At 39.8% G+C, this 25613-nt stretch overlaps 1 protein-coding gene and 1 long non-coding RNA gene across 4 annotated transcripts in view; one reads left to right on the top strand and one right to left on the bottom strand.

The window, feature by feature from the left end:
* DTNBP1 (dystrobrevin binding protein 1) overlaps window positions 1–25613 on the top strand; it is a 142530-nt gene that overhangs the window by 89737 nt on the left and 27180 nt on the right. The gene's annotated exons all lie outside the window — the stretch shown is intronic.
* On the bottom strand, window positions 16888–20586 carry LOC119470067. Its single transcript, XR_005198931.1, has 2 exons — window positions 20349–20586; window positions 16888–17873 (listed from the first exon to the last, which is right to left on the bottom strand). It is a non-coding gene; the product is annotated as an uncharacterized LOC119470067 (long non-coding RNA).

Genomic DNA, 25613 nt, shown 5'->3' with positions numbered 1-25613 from the left:
GGTGAGGTAAAATGTGATTTCTCAGCTTTTTTTTGTTGTTATGAACTGTTTTTGCTTCTGGCTGCTTTCATTTGCAGTTTTAGTGTACTTGTAGATTTGAATGAAGGTGTTATATATTAAGGGTTTCAAATTGTCATATTTATTACAGATATTTATCTTCAACTAATTATTTGCCTTTTAATTTTGCATGCTTTTTTATTACACACAGAAGTTTAATATTTTTTATTCAAATGAATTGTTTTGCTTTTATTATTTTAAATGGACACATAATTGTACATAATTGTGTGGTACAGTGTAATGTTTTGATACATATATATATATATATAATGTGTAATTATTAAATCAGGGTAATTAGCATATCTATCTCCTCAGACATTTCTTTCCTTTGAGAACATTCAAAATACACTCTTACAGCTATTTGAAAATATACAGTAAATTATTATAGTCACCCTACAGTGCTATAGAACACCAGAACTTATTCCTCCTCTCTGTAATTTTGTATTTGTTAACCAACATCTGGCTAACCCTCCATTCCCAGCCTCTAGTAACCACATTCTACTCTCTACTTCTATCCAGTCAAGTTTTTTAGCTTCCACATATGAGTGAGAATATGCAATACTTGTCTTTCTATGCCTGGCTTGTTTCACTTAACATAATATCCTACAGGCTCATTCATGTTGCTGAAAATGTTAGGATTTCATTCTTTTTTTATGGCTCAATAATATTCCATTGTGTATACATGCCACATTTTCTTGATCCATTCGTCTGTTGATGGACATTTAGTTGAGTCCATATCTTGCTATTGTAAATAGTACTGCAATAAATATGGGAGTGCAGATATCTCTTGAGAATACTGATTTTCTTTTCTTTGGATAAATATCCAGTAGTGGGATTGCTGAATCATGTGGTAGTTCTATCTTTAGTGTTTTGGGGGAAGCTGCATACTGTTTTGCATAACTACTGAGCTAATTTACACTCCTACCAACAGTGTCTAGGAATTCCCCTTTTTCCACATCCTTACCAACACTTATCTTTTGTCTTTTTTATAATAGCCTTTCTGACTGGGATGAAATGATATCTCATTGTGATTTTGCTTTGCATTTCCCTGATGATTAGTGATGTTGAGCATTTTTTTCATACATCTTTTGGGCATCAAATGAATATTTTTAAATAATATTTTCCATTGCTCTTTTGCGTGGAAGATTCTGTCCCAGTCCTAAGAAATAAATATTAGCTTGTCATTTCTTCCAGTTTTTATTCTAGTTTACTTTTTACTTATTACTTTAACTCTATTTAATCTATAACTTACTTTGATTTACAGCGTGAAATGACCACTCAATATTTTGACATATAAGTAATTAATTTTTCTAGTACTATGGAATAATCCCTTACTTTTCTCTCCCTCTGTTGCTAGGAAAATATAAATGGTTAAACTCCATTCTGCCCACGTGGTGTATGCCCCTGAGCAGCTGAATGTAGCTAGAAAAAAACATACATCCTTTCCTGAGTTCTCACGTCACATGTTGTCCACGATTCACTAGAAAGCCTTGAGCCAGGGTGGCAGTCGTAGTATATTCCCCTCTGCGCACTAGGAGAATGCTCTTTTCTCAAACTGTGATACCCCTCACTGATCCTGTTCCTAATTGTTTTCCTCTGATTTCACTGAGGAACTAGAAGCAGTCAGAAGAGAAGGGCTCTGTGCTCCCTCCACTAATACCCCCTCCTCCCAGTGTCGGCTTGCTCTGGCTTCCTCCCTGGCCAGTGGACTGTTCCTGCTTCCATAGCAAGCCCCTCTGTGTAGGCACTGGATTCCTCTCTTCTCTCCTACTTTAGGGCTTTGCTCTGGCAGTGTTGTCCTCTCTCTCCTGCACCATCAGTGCTCACCTCTCTGCAGAATCGTTCCAGCAGTTACTTGTACTGTCCACATACTTCACTATTCTTTTTCTTAATCCCTTTTGCCTGCAAAAGTAAACACACAACTAATAAAACTGTCATTACCACCCTAAATTATCTTGACTATAATATCTTGGAAAACTGCACTTGAGGATTAAGTCCAAGCTTTTTACCTTCCCACCTGAGATGTTGAAGTGCCTCTAGGCTTAATCCTTGAGCCTTTTTTCTCCTCCAGTCTCATTCAGTCCCAAGGCTTTAAATACCACTCCATGCTATGGTTCCAGTCCTGACCTCCCCTAAGTTCTACACTGGTTTATCCGACTCCGCTGGAGAGGCCTATGATGGTGCTCACAGGCATCTTAGACTCAATCTGTCAAAACCTGCAGTTTTGAGTCTCATTCTCAGTTCCTGGCTCTTCTGTCTTCTCCATTTTATTAGATGATATCACTGTTCATCCCCAGGCTTGGGCTCTGAGAGACATCAACAAAAATGCTGTTTGAGGCTTCTCTTGCCTTACACGTCCAGTTCACCCGTAAATCCAGCCAGCACTGCCTGCAAACTGCCTCTCACCATTTCTTCTTGTCTCCCCTTCTACTGCCTACCTTCGACACCGTTGTGTCTCTTCTGGGCTGCCTTGGGGGCCTCCTCCCTGGGCTTCCTGCCTGTGTACTCATGCTCCAGAGATAGTATCACCTCCTCGCACCAAACTCTCTGTGTCCTGCCGTCTCACATGGAATGCCGTCCGAGTGCTGGCTGGCGAGGCCCTGCAGGGCCCAGCCCATTGCTCCCTCTCTGGCCTTGGCTCCTCCGCTGCAGCCCTTCAGGTATCTTGCTCCCTCCAACAGGTCCATAGGTCCCACCAGGCCTCCCACTTTCCCACGCCTGTCCTGCTCTTCCTCCAGGTCATGACTTGGCGTGTTCCCTTCTGCTGCCTTCTCAAGGCTCCCCACATTTTATGTTGAATATCATTTTCTCTCTCTTTTTACCTGGCTTTATTTTATTTGTGACCTGGATCCTCTTTTTTTTTTTTTTTTTTTAAAATGTAAACCTTACATACACTTATCTGGATTTTCTTTGCTCTGTCTGTTGGGCCTAGACTAGTGATTGGCACAGTGCCCAATAAATGTCCAGGTGGATGGAGTTCTATGACAGAATTGTATCTCTTTGCATTCTTCCAGTGGCTTTCCAGTTCTTGCAGTGGTGTCTCCTAAACATCAGTCATTTGAGCTTAACTTTCACAATTTTTTTTTAAGGCAGAGTCTTGCTCTGTTGTTTTGTCTGGAATGTGGTGATATGATTATGGCTCACTGCAACCTCCGCCTCCTGGGCTCAAGCAATTCTTGTGCCGCATCCTCCTCACTAGCAAGGATTACATGCACACACCACCTTGCCAGCTAATTTTTAGTACAGACAGGGTTTTTGCCACTTTGGCCAGGCTGGTCTCAAGCATCTGGCGTTAAGTAATCAGCCCACATTAGCCTCCCAAAGTGCTAGGATTACGGGCATGAGCCACGGCTATTAGCCTAAAATACATTTATTATTATAAATGGAAAACTAATATTGCTTGACATGAATAGAAGTTAATTGCAACTCTAGGCTGGGCACGGTGGCTCATGCCTGTAATCCCAGGACTTTGGGAGGCCACATCGGGTGGATCACCTGAGCTCAGGAGTTCAAGACTAGCCTGGCCAACATGGTGAAACCCTGTCTCTACTAAGAAATACAAAAATTAGCTGGGCATGGTGGTACATGCCTGTAATCACAACTACTTGGGAGACTGAGGCAGGAGAATCGCTTGAATCCAGGAGGTGGCGATTGTAGTCAGCCGAGATAGTGCCTCTGCACTCCAGCCTGGGTGACAGAGCAAGACTGTGTCTCAAAAAAAAAGAAATAAGTTAATTGCAACCATAACACATAAAACTGTCCTTGCCCATCTAAATTGTCTTGCCTATAATATCTTAGAAAACTACGCTCCAGGATTAAGTCTAGGCTCTTTACCATAGTAGACAGAAGGCATCCCGAGGGCCATGCTTGTGTCTCCTGATCCTCTGTGTCTCACAGCTCATGGGCCAGCAACATGTAGCACCATCTTGCATCATTTTGGGCACGCCGACCTTCTTCATGGAGTCCATTTCTTTTTCCTCTTCCCCTCACAGGGCTATTTCCTGTTTCCCTCTGAAATTGCACAGTCTCTCCCTCTTCCGGGAGGTCCTCCCTGAAAGCTCATGAGGTGTACCTCCCACGTCTATTCATCATGTTCAGTGGTTGCCTGCAGTGTTTTTTCCCCTCTGAGAGTATAGTTTGCTGAGTATATCTTGGACCAGACAGTATTTTGAAACGCGTTTTTCTCGTAAAACTCAAAGAGAAAACATATGTCACTCTGAAAGCTGTTTTGGTCACCAGTTTCCACAGCTGTGGTAGCTACTTCTCCTTCCTTTCCAGGGGTCACTTTTCAGCAGTGACATTTTCCTTGCAACTTTTGCTAATTCTGTTATTTGTTCCCTTGTGAGACAAAGTATCAAAATGTCAGTTTCAAGTGAAAATGTTACCATAAAATTAAAGCAAGTGGTTTGGTGGCCTCTTGCCCATAACAAGTGATTTTGGAGAACAGTGGCAACATGGTAGGGGATGAGTGGGTTATTTGGTTTTCTTCACTTTTTAGTTTCTCTCATATTCAGTCTGTTCTCAGATTTTCTTGTTTCAGCATTAATAATTGCCTTCCGAGGATTTTGTCTTATATTACACCCTAAATAACAAATGTGTCTTTGTTTACTCAGACTTTTGGTAAGTAGTTTAATATTATATTAAGGTATACCTTTTTTTTCTTCAAATTTAACACTGGAATAGTCCAAAGAACTTTAAAACAAAAAAAGGTTTTTATGGTAGTCACACACAGCTTTGCCTTCCAGTGGTGGCTTTGGTTTGTGTAGAAGGAACAGAGTGGAAACATCACTGGTTTCTGGAATGGGGCAGTTTGGGCTAGCGTGGCAGTATCATGTGCTCTGTATTCAGAGGACATATAGCAGGAAATTATGTTTATGTTTGTAATATAAATCTGTTTTCAACTCTCTGCTCAGAAAAATTAGTACTAATAACTTCGTGGTGGAAACATTGGACTGCACTAAGAAACCTGTCACTCTTGTTTTAGGGTTGGATTGAACAATACCGAGAAAGCTGAGACACTTTGTTTTAATTGAGAGAAATATTAGAGGGTCTTTCCACCAGCAGATAAGTTTGGGTTTTTTTCATGTCCAAGTAATTCCAGAGAAACTCTTCCTTTGAATGGTTAGACACTTCACTACCCTCCTCCTCCTCCCCCACAAACATTTTTTAAGCATTTGGGCAGAACAGCTTGCTGAGGGCAGTGCTCTGTGTGCTGAGAGATGTTTATTTCTGTGCACACTGGAGAGCGTGACAATAGATTGACTTCGAATAATTTTTGGTGAAAACAGTATGCTCAGAGTAAACTGAAATAAATGTCTGCAAGGCATCTAAAGTTATATGGATGGTACTGGAAGTGTTTACCTTTAGAAGTCAGATCCTTGATAGATCCCTCATGTGACAGTGCGCCCTTCCCTGCTTAGTCTTAATAATTCTTCTCTGGGAGAAGGAGAGCCTCCTTCCCCCAGGCAGCTCTTGCATGTACTGAAACCTGGTGATACATCTAGGAAGGACTTGTGTTTACTGTTCTTGTGTCTACTCTGCCCTATGCTAGGGATGTAAGATGAATAATGATGCTTCCACCAGTGTTTGCGTCTTTAGCAGCTGTTGCACCACTTTGCACACAGTAGGCCCTCAGTCAGTGCTTGTGGAAACCATCCATTTATACAGCCTCTGCATTTTGTCTTTGTAACTCTGTTTTTGTGGTGATGCAGAGAATCCACATGGGGTTCTGGTTTGTGTATGTGTTCTGATTCTGAAGGTGTGAGCATCTCCTGAGACATGATCTCTTTGTACCTGTGAAATACTTAACCTTCTGGATTTATTCTTTTAACAAATGAGCAGAGATTCTCCTTTTTGTTTGTTTGTTTTCTTTTGAGACAGAGTTTGCTCTTGTTGCCCATGCTGGAGTGCGGTGGCGCAATCTCAGCTCACCACAACCTCTACCTCCTGGATTCAAGCGATTCTCCTGCCTCAGTCTTCTGAGTAGCTGGGATTACAGGCACTTGCCACCATCCCTGGCTAATTTTTTGTATCTTTAGTAGAGCAAGGGTTTCACCATGTTGGCCAGGCTGGTCTCGAGCTCCTGACCTCAGGTGATCTACCTCTCTCAGTCTCCCAAAGTGCTGGGATTACAGGCGTGAGCCACTGTGCCTGGCTGCTCCTTTGTTTTTTAAAATAGCGCTAGGAACCTATGCTCCTGTTGTTAAAGTTAGTATTTTCTATAGACTGACCACACTCTTTCATTTTTAAGGATTTTCGAATGGACTCTTTACTGTAATTTATATAATCTCTTATTAGAGTTGATTAGCTTCAGAAATGTTATTGATTTAATAAGTCAAAATCTTGAGTTTAAAATGACCTTTGCTTGAGTTTTTTTCAATATATGTCATGTATCAAAAATTTTCTATATGGTGATAAAGATGGAAAAGAACAGTGGCTACTTTAGTAAACTAATGTTGATCATTGTAATTGTCATAATTGTGATATTGAAGGCTAAAAAATATACCTGAAAAAAGACAATGTAAGTGAACAGTAACTTTGCTACTATTTAGAGGATAAACAAGGTTTAATCTTTAAACCATGCATTTTAGATTAACCCAAATATGTGTGTACGTATTAGCAGTTAGCAGATGATTAAGAACATGGAATTCTGGGCGTGGTGGCTCACACCTGTAATCCCCATACTTTTGGAGGCCAAGGCAGGAGGATCACTTGAGCCCAGGAGTTAGAAACCAGCCTGGGCAACAGAGTGAGACCTTGTCTCTACAGCTAATTTTAAAATTAGCTGGGTGTGGTGCTGCACACGTTTAGTCCCAGCTCCTCCAGAGGCTGAGGTGGGAGGATCACTTATGTCAGGGAGGTTGAAGATGCAGTGAGTCATGATCACATCACTGCCCTCCAGCCTGGGCAACAGAGCAAGACTATCTCTAGAAAAAGAGAAAAAAAAGAACATGGAATCTGGAGCCAGACTGCGAATGCTGAAATGCTAGCTTGGCTCTTATCTAACCTCTCTGAGCGTCATGAAAATGATAATAGGACCTACATCTTTGAATGGCTTTCAGGACTGCATTGATACACATAAAGGGTTTACAGCTGTACCTGGTATTTATGTAGAAGTGCTATATATAAGACTAAGCTATTATTACTACACAGACAAGGCAAACAAGTTAAGTGACTTGTTTCCCATTGTTTGGTTATTGTCTTGTAATATAGATATAGGAACAACAGAAAAATCAGATCAAAACCTCCCCAGGTTACAGAATCGAGTTTTCTGTGCATATTACGTATGGAGGGGAGGAGTCTGCTCCAACCATTAAAGGAAGGGCATCAGTCAGGCTGCTGAAAAGCTGTTAGGCACACTGGGTGGGTTTGACTCACTTTTATCACCTACAGCTGTATGTCCTTGGGCAAGTAACCTAACCTCTGAAGTCTACTTGCTCAGCTATAAAATGGGAACAATAGTGCTTTTTTCTCACTTGTATGAGAAAAAAAATGAAATAACAGTGCCAGCCATACAGTAAATATGGAATAAATTGTAAGGTGTTTGTAATTATGAATTCATGCTAATTATAATTCCTGTTTATGTGACTCCTAAGTCTTTGATTATCCACAGGCTGTCACTTTCTTTAATGAAAACAATAGATTAAGATAAATTATTACCTTATAAATTAAGGTATTTATTCACATGCAAATATTAATTGGCTTCAGAACTCAAACTTTGGTTTCAGAAACAGTTTATTTACAAATGTGCAGTAGTAGAAATTAAGTTTTGGAAAAATTTGAAAATGTTTAGTTTTAGGATGAGCACTAACTTTGAGATTCACAGATTTGTTCTCTCGTTCATCAAAGGTTTATTTTGTACCTGCTAAGTCTAAATGCAGAATATAAAGATTAAGACCAAGCGTCTAGCCCCCAAGAAGTTCACAGTGCAGCTGGCAGTCAATAGTGACAGTACTATGAGTTGACACCCTGGGGTTAGCTTGGGCTATACAGGGTTGCAGTGGAGGCCTGCCAGAAGTGAACAGTGCCTAGAGGTAATGCATTGGGCATCCTTACAGTCACTTGTCACTACACCTGTGGAATTCTGTGCATCTGTTTTGTGAATATACAAGTATCTTGCAAAAGATCTCACTTGGCTGCTGAAACCCCAGGAGCAGTGGTTATTATCGTGAAACTAAAAGAGTGAGCAAGGGAGGGAGGAACAAAGGGAGGGAAAACTCTTCATGGATATGTGATTTGCAGTCTTTACAGAGATTGAGGTTTATTGTGACAGGTGATATACTTGTTCAGTCTTTTAATTGAGATCGACAGTTCTTTGAATGAACTTGAACTGTGACAGCTGATATCTTTTCTTTAAACTATAGGCAGTTAAAAGCTTTATTCTCCCTTTTTGCAATAGGAGTTTCTAAATATGTTCACCAATAGAATAAGTAGTACAATGAACCTCCACGTCCCCATTACCCAGATTCAGCAATCAACACATGGCCAGTGGAGGGTCTTCTGGACCCCTGCCTGTGCCCTTTCCACTTCATTATTTTAAAGCTGATTCCATGTGCCATGTCATTTTCTCTGAAAATATCTCATGTATACCTCTAACAAAATAAGACTGTTTTAAACGTAACCACAATGCCATTATTCTTAAAAATAACCTAATTATTATAATTTCTTAATGTCATTAAGAAAGATATTTTAATGTTAGACTTGTTAGATTGAGTGAAATAGATGTTAAAACATATTTATATTTCTGTAATACCTAGTTTACTAATATTTTATTTACTAAGTGTGTGGTTTTGAATTAGTCTTTATTTTCCTGTTGTCTACTATTCAGTTAAACCACCTTAGTTTATATTCAAATACTATTTTTTATCAAAAACTTTTACCCCCTTGAAGTGAAATTTACAAAAAGCTGTGAATATAATTAGCTTATTTTTAAGCACTCCCAGGAAGAAAAGAGTAATCTAAACAAAAATTGTCTGAAATTTGAAGGAAAGTGACTTTATTGTAGTGAACAGTTTACAGTACAGGGAGACACAGCCTTAGGTATAAGATGAAGCTGGGGTTTGGGCTTTATAGCAAAAGTTTCACCCTTGTTCCCAGCCAGGTTTGTTGAATACAGTGAATTTAAGTTTCTCTTCAAAGAATCAGTATGTCAATATGTTCAGTTTCTTTGTACTTTTTTCTCCATTTTAAAGTTTAATTTCCTCATCTGCTCGCCCCTAGTTTGAGTAAACAACCTTCCCACCAGCTCTATTCAGTAGTTCACATCTGTTCCCCTGGTCACCTGCACCATCCTGAGTCACCCCTGGTCACTTGCTCTGACCTGAGTCACCTTTAGTCACCTATTCCATAGCTATCTTTCATGCTGAAACTGCTCACCCTGCCACTCTGGCTCAAACCCCTGCCCTCTTTAAAACAGCCATTCAGAATTAGCTTAGACTGTGCCATCCAACCCTAGCCAATAGGGGAATGACACAGCAGTAGGGGCTACCTGCCAGGGACAAGAACCCCTTCTTCTCCCTTTTTCAGGTGTGCTCTTGCGGTTGCTCCATCCATGAGATGCACCCTTCTATAGAAGTAAATTGCCTTGTTGAGAAAGTTTATTTTCAAGTGCTATTTCTTTTGCGGCACCGAAAGTTCATTTCTAAGTAAGAAATAAGCTTTTATTTATTTATGCAAATACAGGATTCAAACTTGTTTAGTTCCAACTGATTGATATAGCCGAGTTCTGATGGGTTCGTTCAGGTGGGCTCTGAAAGTTTCAAAGTTAAACAGAGGTGTGGGTTTTTGGAGAATTCAGAGTACATGTGTGACTGCTAGTCAGCAAACGGCCCCTTGGCCGTATATTAAATGTAGGCCCAGTTAGGTACTTAGGATCCATCTTTAGGCACTGGCTCTTTCAGGTTCACATTTGTTCACACTAATAACTTTAGAAAGTAAAGAGTTTACTCTGCAAATAGAATGGGCATGTCTTATGGATCTGCTGGAAGAGATAAGATTTAATTTTTTATATGCCAATGAGCTTTCTGATTTACAAGGTGGAGTTTTTGGTGCTTGCCCAGAAAGGAAAAGAGAGGCAGATACAAAAACAGGGCATTATTATGGCAGAAACTGAAAATGAAAACAACACATTTTCAGGTTCCTTTTTTTATCCCCCTTTTGTTCTCTGGAGCAGCAGGTTTAGGCTAATGAGCCAAACTATTTCTGGTTATTTTTATAATTTTTCAAAAGCAGGCTATATATGTCACACAAAAAATTCAGTAGTGTCTTATTTGCTGTCTTGAGTTGCTTTAATGTGTTACAGTGTGAAATATGCTACACACATTTGGTCCTTGCGTAATAGAAAAGCAATATCAGCTTTAAACTACAAATTCTCTAGGTGATATCTTAGACACTTCATTCCACTTTTTGAAAATATTTTTTATTAACATCTATTACTATGAATATGTAGAATACATTTGTTTGTTTCTGCTAATGACGTGGTTTTCTGGTTTGTTTTTTTAATTTTTAAATTTATTTTGTGTATGAGTTTTGGTACCTGATTTTCTTCTTAACTGCAGTGTTGTATTGAGTCTTCCTGTGTTTGAAGATGCAGAATGGAACAAAATGGTTTGATTATCCAAGGCTTTTCAGACTAAGATACCCTTATGATATTTGCAAGAAAGGGGAGATACAGCCTCAAATTTAAGCTTACATTTCAACTGGAGGAAAATTTGGGCTGCTGGGCTGTAATGTAATTAGTTCTGACAGTTTTACAGTATCATGATAAACATTTGTATTTTTGTAGCATTGTGGAATAAAATCTGAAACTGCCTCTTTTCTTGTGCATCTCTGTTTTCTAGTCAGGGCATAAAAACTATTTAGAAACTCTTTCTGTAATGTTAACACCATGTGAATTGATCTAAGAGGAAGGAATATTTTGGTTAATAGTCTATTCAGTACGTCAAATAAAAACATGAAAAGGCCCAAAGAAAGCATTCTGTACACCACAATATATTATTGAATAGAACCAGCTCTTGCAGAAAAGTGAATTAAATCCCGGATCTTGTAGTCTTTATTTGAAAATGTGAAGTCCATTTTCATGAGAGTGTCTTTGGCAGGGTGTGAGTGTGTATGAAGGTGGGTGTTCTTATTGTTGTTCTTTTGTATCAGTTTCAGCTTCAATTTTCAGCTTCTTCCAAAAGATTATACTTAGTAAATTAGGAATTGATTTTGTCAGTCTCTAGGCCAGAGTAAATGGCAATGCTAAAACAGATTTGCACAAAAATATGGAGAGTATAGTATAGGGATAAAGACTTGTGGTACCTTTCCTCACCCTTTGCAAGGGTCATGACCAACACTCCTGTAACAAAAGACAGGTTAGCAAAAGAAAAGCATAACAAATTAATCAGAGTTTTCTATAATATGGGAGCTTTCAGAAACGGAGATCCAGACACCCAAGTAAAACTGCCTGTTTTTATACTTAGTTTCAATGAAGAATGGACAGCTGTGGAGAAATGTGATTGGACAAAAGAGTATGATCTAATGGTAATAACTGAGAGGGGAAGCCCCACAAGGCCTATCTGTTCAGATTCTTGGCCTCTCGATACAGCATTCCTTCCTCCCGCGTATAGGGTAGGACTCCTCTGGAATAAGGGTCTTCAAGAGAGAAGGAAGAGAGCAACCTTTCTAGGTTTTATAACTTGCTTTGGGGAAAGGGGAGTTCTAATGTATATGACCTCTTGGGGAAGAGGAATTCTGATTTCTGTGACTTGCTTTGAGGGAGGAAGAAGGGCTAGAGAAAGGAGGACAGGAGAAGGTCATAGAAAATTTGCTTCGTCGGCCCTTCCAACATCTTTCACTGTGAAGCATTCAGTGTGCCAAAGTGCTATGCTTTGGAGTATCTTTTTCTGGGCCCCAGCATTAGCCATGTGTGTTTCCTTTTCAGATCTTTAAACTGAAATTACTTGGATTTACTTGTATGTTGTACATGTATTTTACAGAAAGTACAGGCCCTTTGGAGATGCTGTAGGTGGTACAGCTTTATAGTTCTAATTCGCTGTGTATTTGAAGTATCAAAGTAAAACCAGATTGTTTACATATTGGTGTCTGTAAAAGTTTCCCAAATGAAAATCGGGCTTTTAAAAAATGAATTTCTAGCCTGGGCAACATGATGAAACCCCATCTCTACAAAAAAAATTTTTTTTTAATTAGCCAGGCATTGTGGCATGCACCTGTAGTCCCAGCTACCCAGGAGATTGCAGTGGGAGGATGGCTTGAGCCTGGGAGGTGGAGGCTGCAGTGAGCTGACGTCACACAACTCCACTCCAGCCTGGGCGGCAGAGCGAGACTCTGTCTGGAAAAAAAAAAAAATCCAAGTTACTGTTCACGGATTCAATAAGGAATTGTGCCTGTTTCCTTTGTTAAGCATTAGGGATTCAAAATTGAAAAGATTCTTGCCTTCAAGAAGCTGGCAGTCTGTAAGGAAGAGGCAGAAAAACAGTAAGATAATTGCTTTAATGAGAGTATATATATGTGCATTTTGGCACAAAAACGAGTCTCTCAGTCCTCTTGGGAATGTTGGGACAGGTGTTTTGATGAGTGTGGGTTAAGGGTCGGGTTGTTTTTTTTTTTTTTTTTCTTTTTTCTGTTAACCTTAACAAAAAGTAAATCATAGAATTTGTGTGTTGATTGTCCACCATATGCCAGGCACTCTGCCGGTTAGCAGGTCTACCCCTGTATAGTAGGCATGCATTTTAACATGTGTACAGACACACATACATATATATACACACAGGTGTATATATATGCAGGCACTTATACAGAGAAGGGGCGAGAGGGAGGGAGAAGGGAAGAGCGAGGCGGGCGGACACCTTCACGGAGTTTCGTCTAGTGAGAAGAGGGAGTTTACAAGCAATCATCAGCATTATCACAGGGACATAATTTAGCCAAGGAGTATAGAAAGGGCAGGGACTACCTGAGGTGGTGACTATTAAGTCTGAGACTGAAGGACAAGACAGAGAGAACTAATATGAATAAGGAGAGGGCATGAAATTTCTATGCAGAAGGCACTTTGTGTTCAGAGGTTGGCAGGTGTGAGACAACTGAAAGAAGGCCTCTGTGACTGGAATGTGGCGAGGCTGGAGAAGTTAGCAGAAGCCAGAGTGACCGTAACAGGTCTGTTGCTTAAGGCATGGCATGTCACTACACTGACACCAAGGCTTTAAGTGGAGAAGGAATTTAATAATTATAGGCCGCTGAAAGAGGAGATGGGAGGAAACCGTAGTCATTGGTTTGCCAGGTATACCACATTTTGGGGTAGTATGTCCTGAACTCCCTGAGGAGTTTAGGTCTAGATATTTTAAGGGGTTTGGAGTGGGCCAATGTCTGGAGATTGTTGATTAGTTGAAGAGTGCAGGGTGAAGTCATAGGATGGGAGATGGAACTGCATTCTCGCACTGATTTCCTTTCTGTGTGGGAGTCTTAACCGGTTGGCCTCAGCTGTTTCACTGTAATACAGCGTCTGAAGAACATCTTAAGTAATTCTTCAACAAAATAAAGCTTACAATTCTAATGTCAGTGATCCTGTCTATAAGAACAGTGGGCATGCAATTGATTCTTAAACAAAAGCCTTGTGATTCTAAGGTCAGAAATCCTTTCTAGAGGAACAGTGGGGAGGCAAATGGTCAGTGTCTAGTGCTGTATAACTTTGGCTACAGGGAAGTGGGTCACAGTGTGGCCTGATTAAAATTTAATTATCACTATATTTCTGCCCAGAACTTAGCATGTAATTCTTGTTAGCCTATGAAGACTATTTTACCAGATTTCAAAGGGGTTTGTTAGGGGAAAAAAGTACAGTTGACTCTTGAACAACACAGGGGTTAAGGGGACTGACTCCAGTCTCAAAGGCAAATGGAAATCTTTGTATAACTTTTGACTCCCCAAAAACTTAACTACTAATAGCTTACTGTTAACCAGAAGCCTTACCAATAACATAAACAGTTGATTAACATGTATTTTGTGTGCTATATGTATAATATGCTACATTTTCACAATAAAGCAAGCTAAAGAAAATAAAATGTAACTAAGAAAATTACAAGGACGAGCCGGGCGCGGTGGCTTACGCCTGTAATCCCAGCACTTTGGGAGGCTGAGGCAGGAGGATCACAAGGTCAGGAGTTCGAGATCAGCCTGGCCAATATGGTGAAACCCCATCTCTACTAAAAATACAAAAATTAGCCAGGCATGGTGGCGGGTGACTGTAGTCCTGGCTACTCAGGAGGCTGAGGCAGGAGAATCGCTTGAACCTGGCAAGTGGAGTTTGCAGTGAACCGAGATCGCACCATTGCACTCCAGCCTGGGTGACAGAGTGAGACTCTGTCTCAAAAACAAACAAACAAAACAAAAAAAAAATTACAAGGACAAAAATATATATATTTACTATTCATTACGTGGAAGTGGACTGTGGAGATCTTCATCTTCGTTGTTTCACGGTGAATAGGAGGAGGACGAGGAGTTGGTCTTGCTGACTGAGGGGTGGCATAGGTAGAGGTGGTGGAGGGAGACGCAGGTACACTTGGTGTTACTTTTATTGAAAAAAATTCATGTATACATGGACTTGCCCAGTTCAAATCCATGTTGTTCAAGGGTCAATGGTATTATCTTTTTCTTTTCCATACAAGGTTCATGGCTGAGACTCCTAAAACAAAAGCAGGTGAACAAAAGAAAAGCAAATTTATTTAATATAAGTTTTACATGACATAGGAACCTTCAGAAATTAAGATAAAAGAAACAGAGACACCTGTGTGTTTTTATGTTAACTTTGATGAATAGTGGAGATTCATGGAGAAATATGATTGGAGGATGAAAGGATATTTCTGATATTCTTTCAGTAATAAATGGGGGCGGGGGAAACTTAGGAAGACCTGTTCAGATTCTTTTCTTCAGGGATAGGAACATTCCTTTATTTCAGGTATACACAGGCTACCTCTGTAAAGAGGGTCTTGGACCTACTTTAGGGGAAAGTTAGAGAATTATTTTATGGACTGCTTCAGGGGGAAAAGGTAGAGAAGGTGAGAGTGGCCTTCCTGATTCTGCTGTTTTCTCATATGCCAAGGTATACCATATTTTGGGTTAGCATGTCCTGAACCCCATCAGGGGCATAAGCTATATTATGCATATATTATCATTATTCCTCACAGCAACCTGTAGTGTTCTTGTTCCTATTTTATTGAATTGGAGAGATTTTAATAACTTTCCAAAATTATCCAGCTAGTAAGTGGCGAAGCAGGAGTTTAAACATTATTGTTTTGTAGTGAAATAATCCAGCTCCATAAAATATTTAAAGAGGTTTATTCTGAGCTAAATATGAGTGGCCATGGCGCGAGACACAGTCTCGGTCCTGAGAACATTTGCCCGAGGTGGTTGGCTTACAGCTTTTTTAGGGAAATATAAGGTATCAGTCAATACCTCGGACATATTTTCTCCTCCTTCCTTTTGACAAGGAAATTTTAGCTCCAAGGGTTATAAAGAGATGAAGATCCATCTTCTCTTCTTTAGGCTGAATGGGGTGATGTTATTCCCGCCCAACTATTAGGATCTCTTGTATTCACGGTAGAGAGGTACTTGGTCAGAAAGCATCTGTATGGTGACAGCCATTCATAACTCTGAGTGAGTTCTGACGGAAGGTGATATTTAGGAGACTAGTAAGTGTTCAGTTTAAGAAAAGCTTGAGTAAGCTTATCCTGCGTTCCTACCCAAAGGGCACAATGACAATATATTCCACAAGAGTAAAGCAAAATAATTACACTTATCTCAAGTAAACTAAATAAGAAGGCTTTCCATAAACTGGGCAGTTGTTGGAATCAAGCTGACATGGAGTGGCTATTTCAGTATGTGCCCAGAATTGTAATATTGATCCAGAGTTTTACATTACCTATTCCTCTTGTTTCTTCCTTCTGAGCTGCATCCAGAGATCACTGGCTGGTTCACAGGTAAGCTGGGTCAGTCTAAATTGCAGGAAAAATACTCAAAAACAATGGACAAGACTACATTCTAATAACAGGTGTACTATAGTTATTGAAACATAATTTTTCTCTCTCAAGTCTCCCATTTTTACTAAAGACAAAAAGCATGATAAGCTTGATTTGTTTGCAAAATAAACTTTAGTCTTTTTATTCCTGGCCTGATGATTTGTATAAAGTGCAGCAAGAATAATTTTTGCTATATAGTCTTTTTTAAAATTGGCTTTGATGGAATTTTCTTCCGTAAGGAACTTTAGATTAGACTTCTTTTTAAAGATTTGAGCCTAGCCAGGCGTTTGTGCTTGCAATACCTGTGTGAGTTGGATAAATTGTTTCCTTCTCTTACTGTCCCAAGATAACCTGGGCCTGTCAGAAAGTGACATTCTTTACTTACCACAGGTCAGGAACCCTATACAGAGACTGTGTAGACAAGGTTGGAGGCCAGTTTTCCCAAGGAGCTTTTATTGGCTCTGTAATGCAACTTTGATTCTTTAAAGCAGTCTGTTTATATTTGAAAGCATGCCATTTCAGTCAAAGCCTTGGTAAAATAACCAGTTTCTCCAAATGTGCCCTGTCACAAAAGAAAACAGATTCTTATTGCACTTATGCAAATAATTATATTGTCATAAATTACAAATACAAATAGTTTCCAAATTCTGGAGAAATTGGGTAGAGAGAAAGAAATATGCTTCAAATTTTGTTTATAGGAGTACACTTTACCCAATTGGTACAAAAATAGTTGCAATTTCAGACCATGAATTATAAATCTTTGTAACTAGGCCCAAACACATCTTTATTAATCAAAATAATAACCATTACATTCAACACAGTCTGGCCAATGAGAAATAAGTTTATTCCTGTAGCATAAAAATCTATGCTTTGGGATTTGACAAACTCTTAGGAAGCATTTTCTGCATTCCGCTGGTTGTGGAAGTGTTTTTCCTGCAAAAAAAGTTGTCAAGATGCTTGAAGCAGTAGTAGTCAGTTGACGAGAGGTCAAGTGAACATTGCAGATGAGGCAAAACTTTATAGCTCAATTCATTCAACTTTGGAAGCATTGTGTGCAGTTGGCATTGTTTTGGAGAAGAATTGGGCCCTTTGTATTGACCAATGCCAGTTGCTGGTGTTGCAGTTTTCAGGGCATCTCATTGATTTGCTGAGCATACTTCTCATATGTAATGGTTTCGCTGGAATTCAGAAAGCTGTAGTGCATCAGACCAGCAACTGACCACCACACAGTGACTGTGACCTTTTTTTGGTGCACATTTGACTTTGGAGAGTGCTTTGGAGCTTCTTCTCAGTCTAGCCACTGATCTGGTTGTCATCAGTTGTTGTATAAAATCTACTTTTCATCGCACATCACAATCTGATCGAGAAATGGTTTGTTGTTGTTATGTAGAATAAGACAACACTTCAAAATAATGACAATTTTTTTTTAATTTTCACTCAGCTCATAAGGCACCCACTTATCAAACTTTTTTACCTTTCCAATTTGCTTCGAATGCTGAATGACCATAGAATGGTTGATGTTGAGCTCTTTGTCAACTTCTTGTGTAGTTGTAAGAGGATCAGCTTTGATGATTGCTTTCAACTAGTCATAATCCACTTCTGATGGCTGGCCACTACACGCCTCATCTTCACACCTCTTGTCTCCTTTGCAAAACTTCTTGAACCACCACTGCTCCGTAAGTTCATTAGCAGTTCCTAGGCCAAATGCATTGTTGTTGTTGCAAGCTGTCTCCACTGCTTTAGACCCATTTTGAACATGAATAAGAAAATCGCTCAAATTTGCTTTTTGTTTAATATCATTTCCATAGTCTAAAATAAAGATAAAATAAGCAGCAAGTAGTAAATCATTAGTAAAAACACATAAAGCGAGCAATGCCCATTAAATTACGTGTAACATAACCACAGTTATTTAAGAATGTACTGCAATATCAAACAGTTTCCAACAGTGCAAAAACTGAAATTTCTTTTGTATCAGCCTAATAAAAACTGTAAATAGCTCAAAAGAAAAGTTTTCTTAACTCTGAAAAAAGAAAAAAAAAGAAAGGATGGGCAATGTTTCAAGCAGAAAGTCATAAACAGATTATTCATTCTTTAATTCAGTTTATGCAATTCCTGTTTTGCTCAATATTTATGAATACATTAGTTTTTCAAGAGAGTGTTGGAAGTTCTTTCCTATTTTATTGGCATACTTTGCAGAGTTACCAGAGACCTGCATTTAAGAGTACTCATCAGGGTCTTATAGTTGATTATAAACCATATTTTGAAGAGGATCAAAACAAGACAATTGTCTGTGAATGACAAAACGTCTTAGGGCAGCCATAATCAAAGATGCAATTGACAAGGAAATTCGGTTACTTCTGTGGCATACAATAATTTAACATATTTAGTGGTAATGTACACTAAGTCATATCAAAATTCTAGGTGTTTCCAGTATTTTTGGAACACATACTAATATATTTATACAAATACAATCCAAAGAAAGCCAAATACCATTTCATATTTAACAGTGCTTCCTGTATGATTTTAACATACCAAATAAGCCAGATATGTCATTTTTTACTTTAGGGGACTAATATCTAAAAGATTAATTAAGAGAAAGACATAATTTATAATTTGACTTTGACAGTTTGTCAAATATCAAAGGTTTAAAATATTTGATATTATAAAATAGAATCCCAGCTTACAGTAAGTCATTTATTTAGCCAAAATCATAAAGATTTTAAAAAGACAAAAGCCTTCACCCATTAGTACAAGAGTAGTTAGTTTTCCAATCTCTTTTTTTCCTGCCTTTTTTCTGTAGCATAGGCAAACAAAAAGCTGTTATTATCTTTAAATATTACATGAAAATCCTGTTCAAGACACAAGGCCAAATTTCACCTTTGCATTAGTGTACTATGAATGTTAAACCCAATTCTTAGTAAAACCTTTAGATAAATTTATCCATTCTTAATCAGTTTGGCCATAAGGTAAGACTCCCGTAAACCTTTTATAAACTGTTACAATTTTCTGTTAAAAATAAAAGATTAATGTTCTAAGAAAACATCATTGCTTTTATTTCAAAGTTCAATTAATATAAAAACCGAATATTACCCCTTTAACTTTAGCCAATATGTTTACACATGGAATTTCTTTTTTTTTTTTAATTGCATTTTAGGTTTTTGGGTACATGTGAAGAACATGCAAGATTGTTGCATAGGTACGCACATGGCAGTGTGATTTGCTGCCTTCCTCCCCATCACCTGTATCTGGCATTTCTCCCCATGCTATCTCTCCCCAACTCCCCACCCCCTGCTGTGCTTCCCCTGTTTCCCCCCAACAGACCCCAGTGTGTGATGCTCCCCTCCCTGTGTCCACGTGTTCTCATTGTTCAACACCCACCTATGAGTGAGAACATGCGGTGTTTGATTTTTTGTTCTTGTGTCAGTTTGCTGAGAATGATGGTTTCCAGGTTCATCCATGTCCCCACAAAGGACACGAACTCATCGTTTTTGACACCTACATAGTATTCCATGGTGTATATGTGCCACATTTTCCCTGTCCAGTCTATCATCGATGGGCATTTGGGTTGGTTCCAGGTCTTTTTATAAACTGCTGCAATGAACATTCTACACACGGAATTTGTTTTACAAGATTAGTCTTTCACAAACCTTTCACAACTTGCTCAAACCTTCAGCTTTATCATATTAAATCCTTTAACTTTCTAAACCAGGCAAAAAAATCCACATCCCCATGCCTTATAATATTTTACCAAAACTGCATTCTGTTTTTTACACACCTTACATGTAAAACTGTTTATCTAGTTATCTCAGTTACATATGTTACAGTATTAACTCCTAGCAACTTTTATTTTTGGTAAAAATCCTGGTAAGTGATTTTATTTATGTACCAAGTGTGGAGGCTAGGACACCAGACAGAAGTGCAGACAAGGTCTGATGCTTTCCAGCATACCCAGGGGGCATGACCAGCTCCACAGCTCCCCAGGCCTTATCTGGAATCTGATGGCTCCAAAGCAGTCAAGTTGAACACGTGTCAAGTCAAAGAAGCAGTTTATGACCTTAAAGCATTTAATTCATTCAAAGTGGGGTAGAATGACCTTTGACCAGGAGTTTCAACATGTGGTCCCTGGGCAGGATGGAAGAGCAGAAAGTCAGTCGCCCTGAGTAACAGAAAAGATGGGGTGACACACAAAAAAGGGTGTGTGCATGAGTGAGGGGAAGGAGGGAAGCATTGCCTGAAGTGGGGTTTGGCAGATGGGGAGCACAGGGAGGCCAGGGAAAGACTCACCTAGCGCAGTGACACTGAATCAAAAGGTCAGGCGGCTGCTTGTCAGCCACAAAGGGATCTTGATCTCCAGCCTCCCCATCAGCTCTTAAGTTTCTCCTTTGAGAAGAAAAAGCTCCCCATGTCCCATGCGCTTCTGAACATGCCTAATTCTGTTACCCACAGCCAACAGCAAAGAGCACAAGGCAAGTTAATCCAGAGTTAACCCCCTATTTCTTAGGAGGGACTTTAACCCTGCTAAATTGGGCATTTAACCCGGGGATTAATCCAAAGAACTTTAACCCCCTATTTCTTAGGAAGGATGCTAACTCTGCTAAGTTGGGCCTCTAACCTAATTCTGTTTTTTACCCTAGACAAAATACCTCACCACTTACCCAAAGTTGACCAATTAGTGGTGCAGTGTATTCTGCAGGGGTTTGGGTCAGGGGTTTCTCCAGTATCGTTGCTTGGTGGTTTGCCAGGAAGATGTTACTGGAAGTGGGTCCCAATCCAGACCCAAAGAGAGGGTTCTTGGATCTTATGCAGGAAAGAGTTTAAGGAAATTTATAGAGTAAAGTGAAAGCAACTTTTTTTTTTTAATTATACTTTAAGTTCTGGGATACACGTGCAGAATGTGCAGGTCTGTTACATAGGTATACACATGCCATGGTGGTTTGCTGCACCCATCAACCCGTCATCACATTAGGTATTTCTTCTAATGCTATCCCTCCCCTACCCACCCTCCCGCCCCCATGAATGCAAGTTTATTAGAGGAGAAACAAAAGAATAGCTACTCCATAGACAAAGCACTCCCAAGGACTGCTGGTTAGTTATTTTTATGGTTATTTCTTGGCCATATGCTAAACAAGGAGAAGATTATTCATGAGTTTTTTGGGGGAAGGGATGGGCTTTCCTGGAACAGAGGGTTCTTCCCCTTTTTAGACCATGTAGAGTAACTTCTGAACATAGCCATAGCATTTGTAAACTGTCATAGCATTGGTGGTAGTATCTTTTAGCATGCTAATGCACTATAGCTAGTGTATAATGAGCAGTGAGGACAACCAGAGGTCACTTTCATCTCCATCTTGGATTTGGTGGGTTTCAGCCAGCTTCTTTACATCCTGTTTTATCAGCAGCGTCTTTATTACCTGTGTCTTGTGATACCAGTCCTGCCGACTTCCTGTCTCATCCTGTGACTTTGAATGCCTAACCACCCTGAAAATGCAGACCAGGAAGCCTGAGCCTTGTTTTACCCAGCCTCTATTCAAGATGGGGTTGCTCTGGGTCTGATGCCTTTGACAATATTGCTGGATCATTTTAGATTCTTATCCTAAATGGTAAATGTAGGACCTTTTTGACCATCAAAAATAAGAGATTCTAGCAAATTGGAAAGTGTTTTATCTTATGTGTGCATATTTATATAGGGGAGTAAGAAATAAATATAAAATCCTAAGCCCCGTAACAGACTGAACAGACCTCCTCTTAGCCAAAGGGAACCAGAGTAACCTTGAAAACTGAGTTCTTAGCCATGATGGGATAGGAGATCAGATATGCTTCTTACACCTGCTCTCTTGCTAACCACAATTAGGCTTTCTTACCTAAGTGCTGAGGAGAAACCAGCCCTTTCAAAAGACTCCACCACTGATTTAAACCAACAACCTGACACTGCTTCTCCCTTTTTGCTGTTTTCGCACAACTAAGCAGCATTTTTTCCCACAAGAGGCCACCAACCACAAAATGCTTCGGGCCAGTCTACAGACACTGCACAACAAGGGTTTTCTGGTCATCTTCTTTACCTTTTGACATCAGAGAGGAGCAATCTACCCTTGGATCTTGCTAATGTCACCATTTTTTTTTATACATAGGTCCCATGAAGGAACATGAAGCTCAGTTGCACGTGTGCACCTTTCTCCTTTCATAAATATTCATGACTCCTCTGACAGCTTATTAAATATGTACATTTGGCCACCTGCTTAGCATGAATTTCTGTTCCCTCTGCCCCTCCCCCAAAGTGTTTGTGTCTGGCTTCTGGCCTAAGGCTGTGCTTCCCAACCTGTCAGAATGGCCACCCTACAGGCTGCAACCCTTCCTGAGAAATAAAGCTCTCCTTTCCAGATTTATTAACCTTGTCACTCTTCAGTTGACAGGAGGAAAAATATCTTTCTCTCACCCATCCTAGATTCATGGCTAAGACCCCTATAACAAAAGGCAGATTAATAAGAAAAAAGCCACTGGGCATAGTGGTATGCACTTGTAATTCCAGCTACTTGGGAGGCAGGGGTGGGAGGATCACTTGAGCCCAAGAGTTCAAGACCAGCCTAGGCAACATAGACTCTATCTCAAAGAAGAAGAAAAGAAGAAAAAAGCATACAAATTTAATGTAAGTTTTATGTGACATGGGAGCCTTCAAAAATGAAGACCCCAAAAAACAGAAACTTTGTGTATTTTCATGCTAGATCTGATGAAGAGTGGACAATTGTGTAGAAATATGACTGGACAAAGAATATGATCTAGTGGCAGTAAACTGAGGCAACTTAGCAAGATCTGTTTATTCATATTCCTCTCTGTATCCCTGCATCTTCAGAGATGAGAATGTTCTTTTTCTCCAAGTTTATGGTGGGTACCTCTTATATGAGGGTCTTATTCCTGCTTCAGGAGAAAATCAGAAGATCCTTCCTAGGTTTTATGCCTGTTTCAGGGGAGAAGGGCAAGGGAAGGTGAGAGTGACCCTCCTGTTTCTGTGGTTTTCTCAGATTCTTTCAGCTTAAAGTATATCATATGCCACAGTGCCATATTTTGGGATATTGTGTCCTGAACCCCATCACCCATGATCATAAATGAAAGGAATTAGGCTTCGGAAAGGAAGGAAAAAAGAAAAATGAAAACAATTTAAGAAGTTAGCTCTAAGGCTCTGGATCTGCTTCTAAGGAACCTGTGTGGGGTTTTATAAGAAAATTTAAGAAATAGCAAAGCTGTCTGAGGCGAAAAAAAAAAAAAAAAAAAAAAGCAAGCTCACCTGTTGCCAAGAGTATTGAACTGCTTTGCACATGAAGAATAGAATGAACTTGTCCCTCTGCTTGTGAGGAAAGATAGATAAATGACTTTGGAAGACCTAAAACAGTTTACATCAATATGCGAATCAAGTCACTTACCACTTATCATCTCCCTGGAATGCTGTGTCGTTCCATCTTATCTGAATTAAAAACAGAATATCTATCTTGTATGGTACCATCTTTCATAATATGAAGTCTATGTTTTAAAATGTCTAAAAATCGTGTATTTTTATCCAGGACCTTTTTTATATACTAACATATTAAGGATATGCAGATATAACAGGGCAGTATTCCTGATGCTTTACAAACCATCTCATAAACTTGACTTGTTTTACTTAATACTCAAGCAAACTGCTTTTTTCATAAGTTGGCAAGAGTTTTTTGATTTTTCTCCCCTCTCCTGTTTATGATTGTACACCAAAAACACTAAGCAATGAAACCATCATTTGAGCTTAAACTTTTTCCTTGAGTGGATATTTCCTGAATCTTATGTCCTGTTACTCTTATTTTTTAATCAATCATTTTTCACTCATTTCACAATCACTTTTGAGTTCCTACTTTGTGCTTAGAACACAGAAGACCTCAAAGTATTTCATGAAAATAACTTATTTCTGTGTATTGGATTGATGGGCAAATCTTCATTCTAAGGAATATCAACGTGTTGTCAAGAGAGTTCATGAAAAGGACATTATCACATCACAGTTTTCAAAACAATATGGGTCTTGGTTTAAGAATGTTAACTCAGTTTTTAAGTTGCCTTATAAAAGGCTTCTTGTGTATTAATTGCTTTTTTTTTTTTTTTGAGAAAATAGAGAACAGAGATCTCGCTGTATTGGCCAGGCTGGTCTTGAGCCCCTGGCCTCAAGCAGTCCTCCTGCTTTGGCCTCCCAAAGTGCTGGGATTACAGATGTGAACCACTGCACCGAGCTGTGCTGTCATTCCAACTGGGTATGAGTAAGGGAATTCCTGTAATATCTTGGATGTGTTGAACCTTTCATTGAATGGATAATATCAGCTTATAGGTTGTATGCTATTCTAAATAAACCCTCAATATTCCTTCAGCTTCTCTGCCTACTTTCAGTTGTGGCCAACCCCAAAGAAAGGTTCATGGCATCATTTTGTGAATATGAATTTGGGGGAAGAGTTCAGAGGATGTATTTTATTGATGATTTGGGTGTGATCTATTTTTGGCATGCTATTTTTAATACATTACAGATTTCCTGGCCAGCTTTTCCATAGCGCTTGGGTAACATTACTTTTTATTGAACTGAATCTTAGGTGCAGGTGTTTTTGGAGACCTCCTGCACTGATTCCATGGACCAGTGTGATGTCATTATTGCCTGTTCCTAAGAGCCCCTTGTAGCCACTTCTGCTCCCACTTTTAGCCATGAGGATTATACTTGTTTGTTTCCAGCCCATAGAATGGCATGCTGGTGTTTACCGTCAGCTGTGCCGCTGTTTCCTGAGCTGCTGTGTGCTGTTATCTTCTGCATCACTGCACCTCAGACGTCTGGCCTGCTGTGACTGCTGGCTGCAACTCTGCGATCAATCAGCCAGTTGAAGGCCTACTCCTATGCACCAGTGAGGCTGCTCCTGATATCTGGCATTTACTGTGCAGTCCCCATGTAGTGATTGCTACCAGTACCTTCATCAGACCATTGCTGAGCGCCAACTTCATGATTGGCACTAAAGCTGCCGTGTTGAAAGACATAGTGCCTGTTCTCGAGGAAGGTGGCATCCAGTGAAACAACAGGAGCAGGCATGTGGCAGCAGTGGAGATGTACCACTTATGTGGGAGCATGGAGGAAAGAGAGCCTGGGTCTGCCTGGCCTGTCAGAGGAGGGGGCAGTCGAGCTGAGATGTGGAGGGGATGTGTAGAAGTTGGCCGAGTGCAGGCCTCTGAGGAAAGGGTGACCGCAGTTAGGGGTTGGCATGGCTGCTTTGGGGAACCATCAGGTTTCGGCTGTGTGTCCTTCATCTGCAGCTGGGAAAGTGTCTTCCTCGGGATACTTCCTGAATGGTGGTTTTGTTGCGAAGCTGTTCTTATATGTCTTTACTGAGTGTAATGTTGTTGTAGCCAGTAGAAAACAGGAAGAGGGGTAAAACCTCTGAACACTGTTTTGAATAAGAAGTAGCGCTGGCCGGGCGCGGTGGCTCACGCCTGTAATCCCAGCACTTTGGGAGGCTGAGGCAGGTGGATCACGAGGTCAAGAGATCAAGACCATCCTGGTCAACA

This window comes from Cebus imitator, unplaced genomic scaffold, assembly GCF_001604975.1.
Source record: "Cebus imitator isolate Cc_AM_T3 unplaced genomic scaffold, Cebus_imitator-1.0 Scaffold21, whole genome shotgun sequence".
NCBI lineage: Eukaryota > Metazoa > Chordata > Mammalia > Primates > Cebidae > Cebus > Cebus imitator.
Note: the sequence above shows the minus strand (reverse complement) of the source record. Positions and strands in the feature narration are given on the sequence as shown.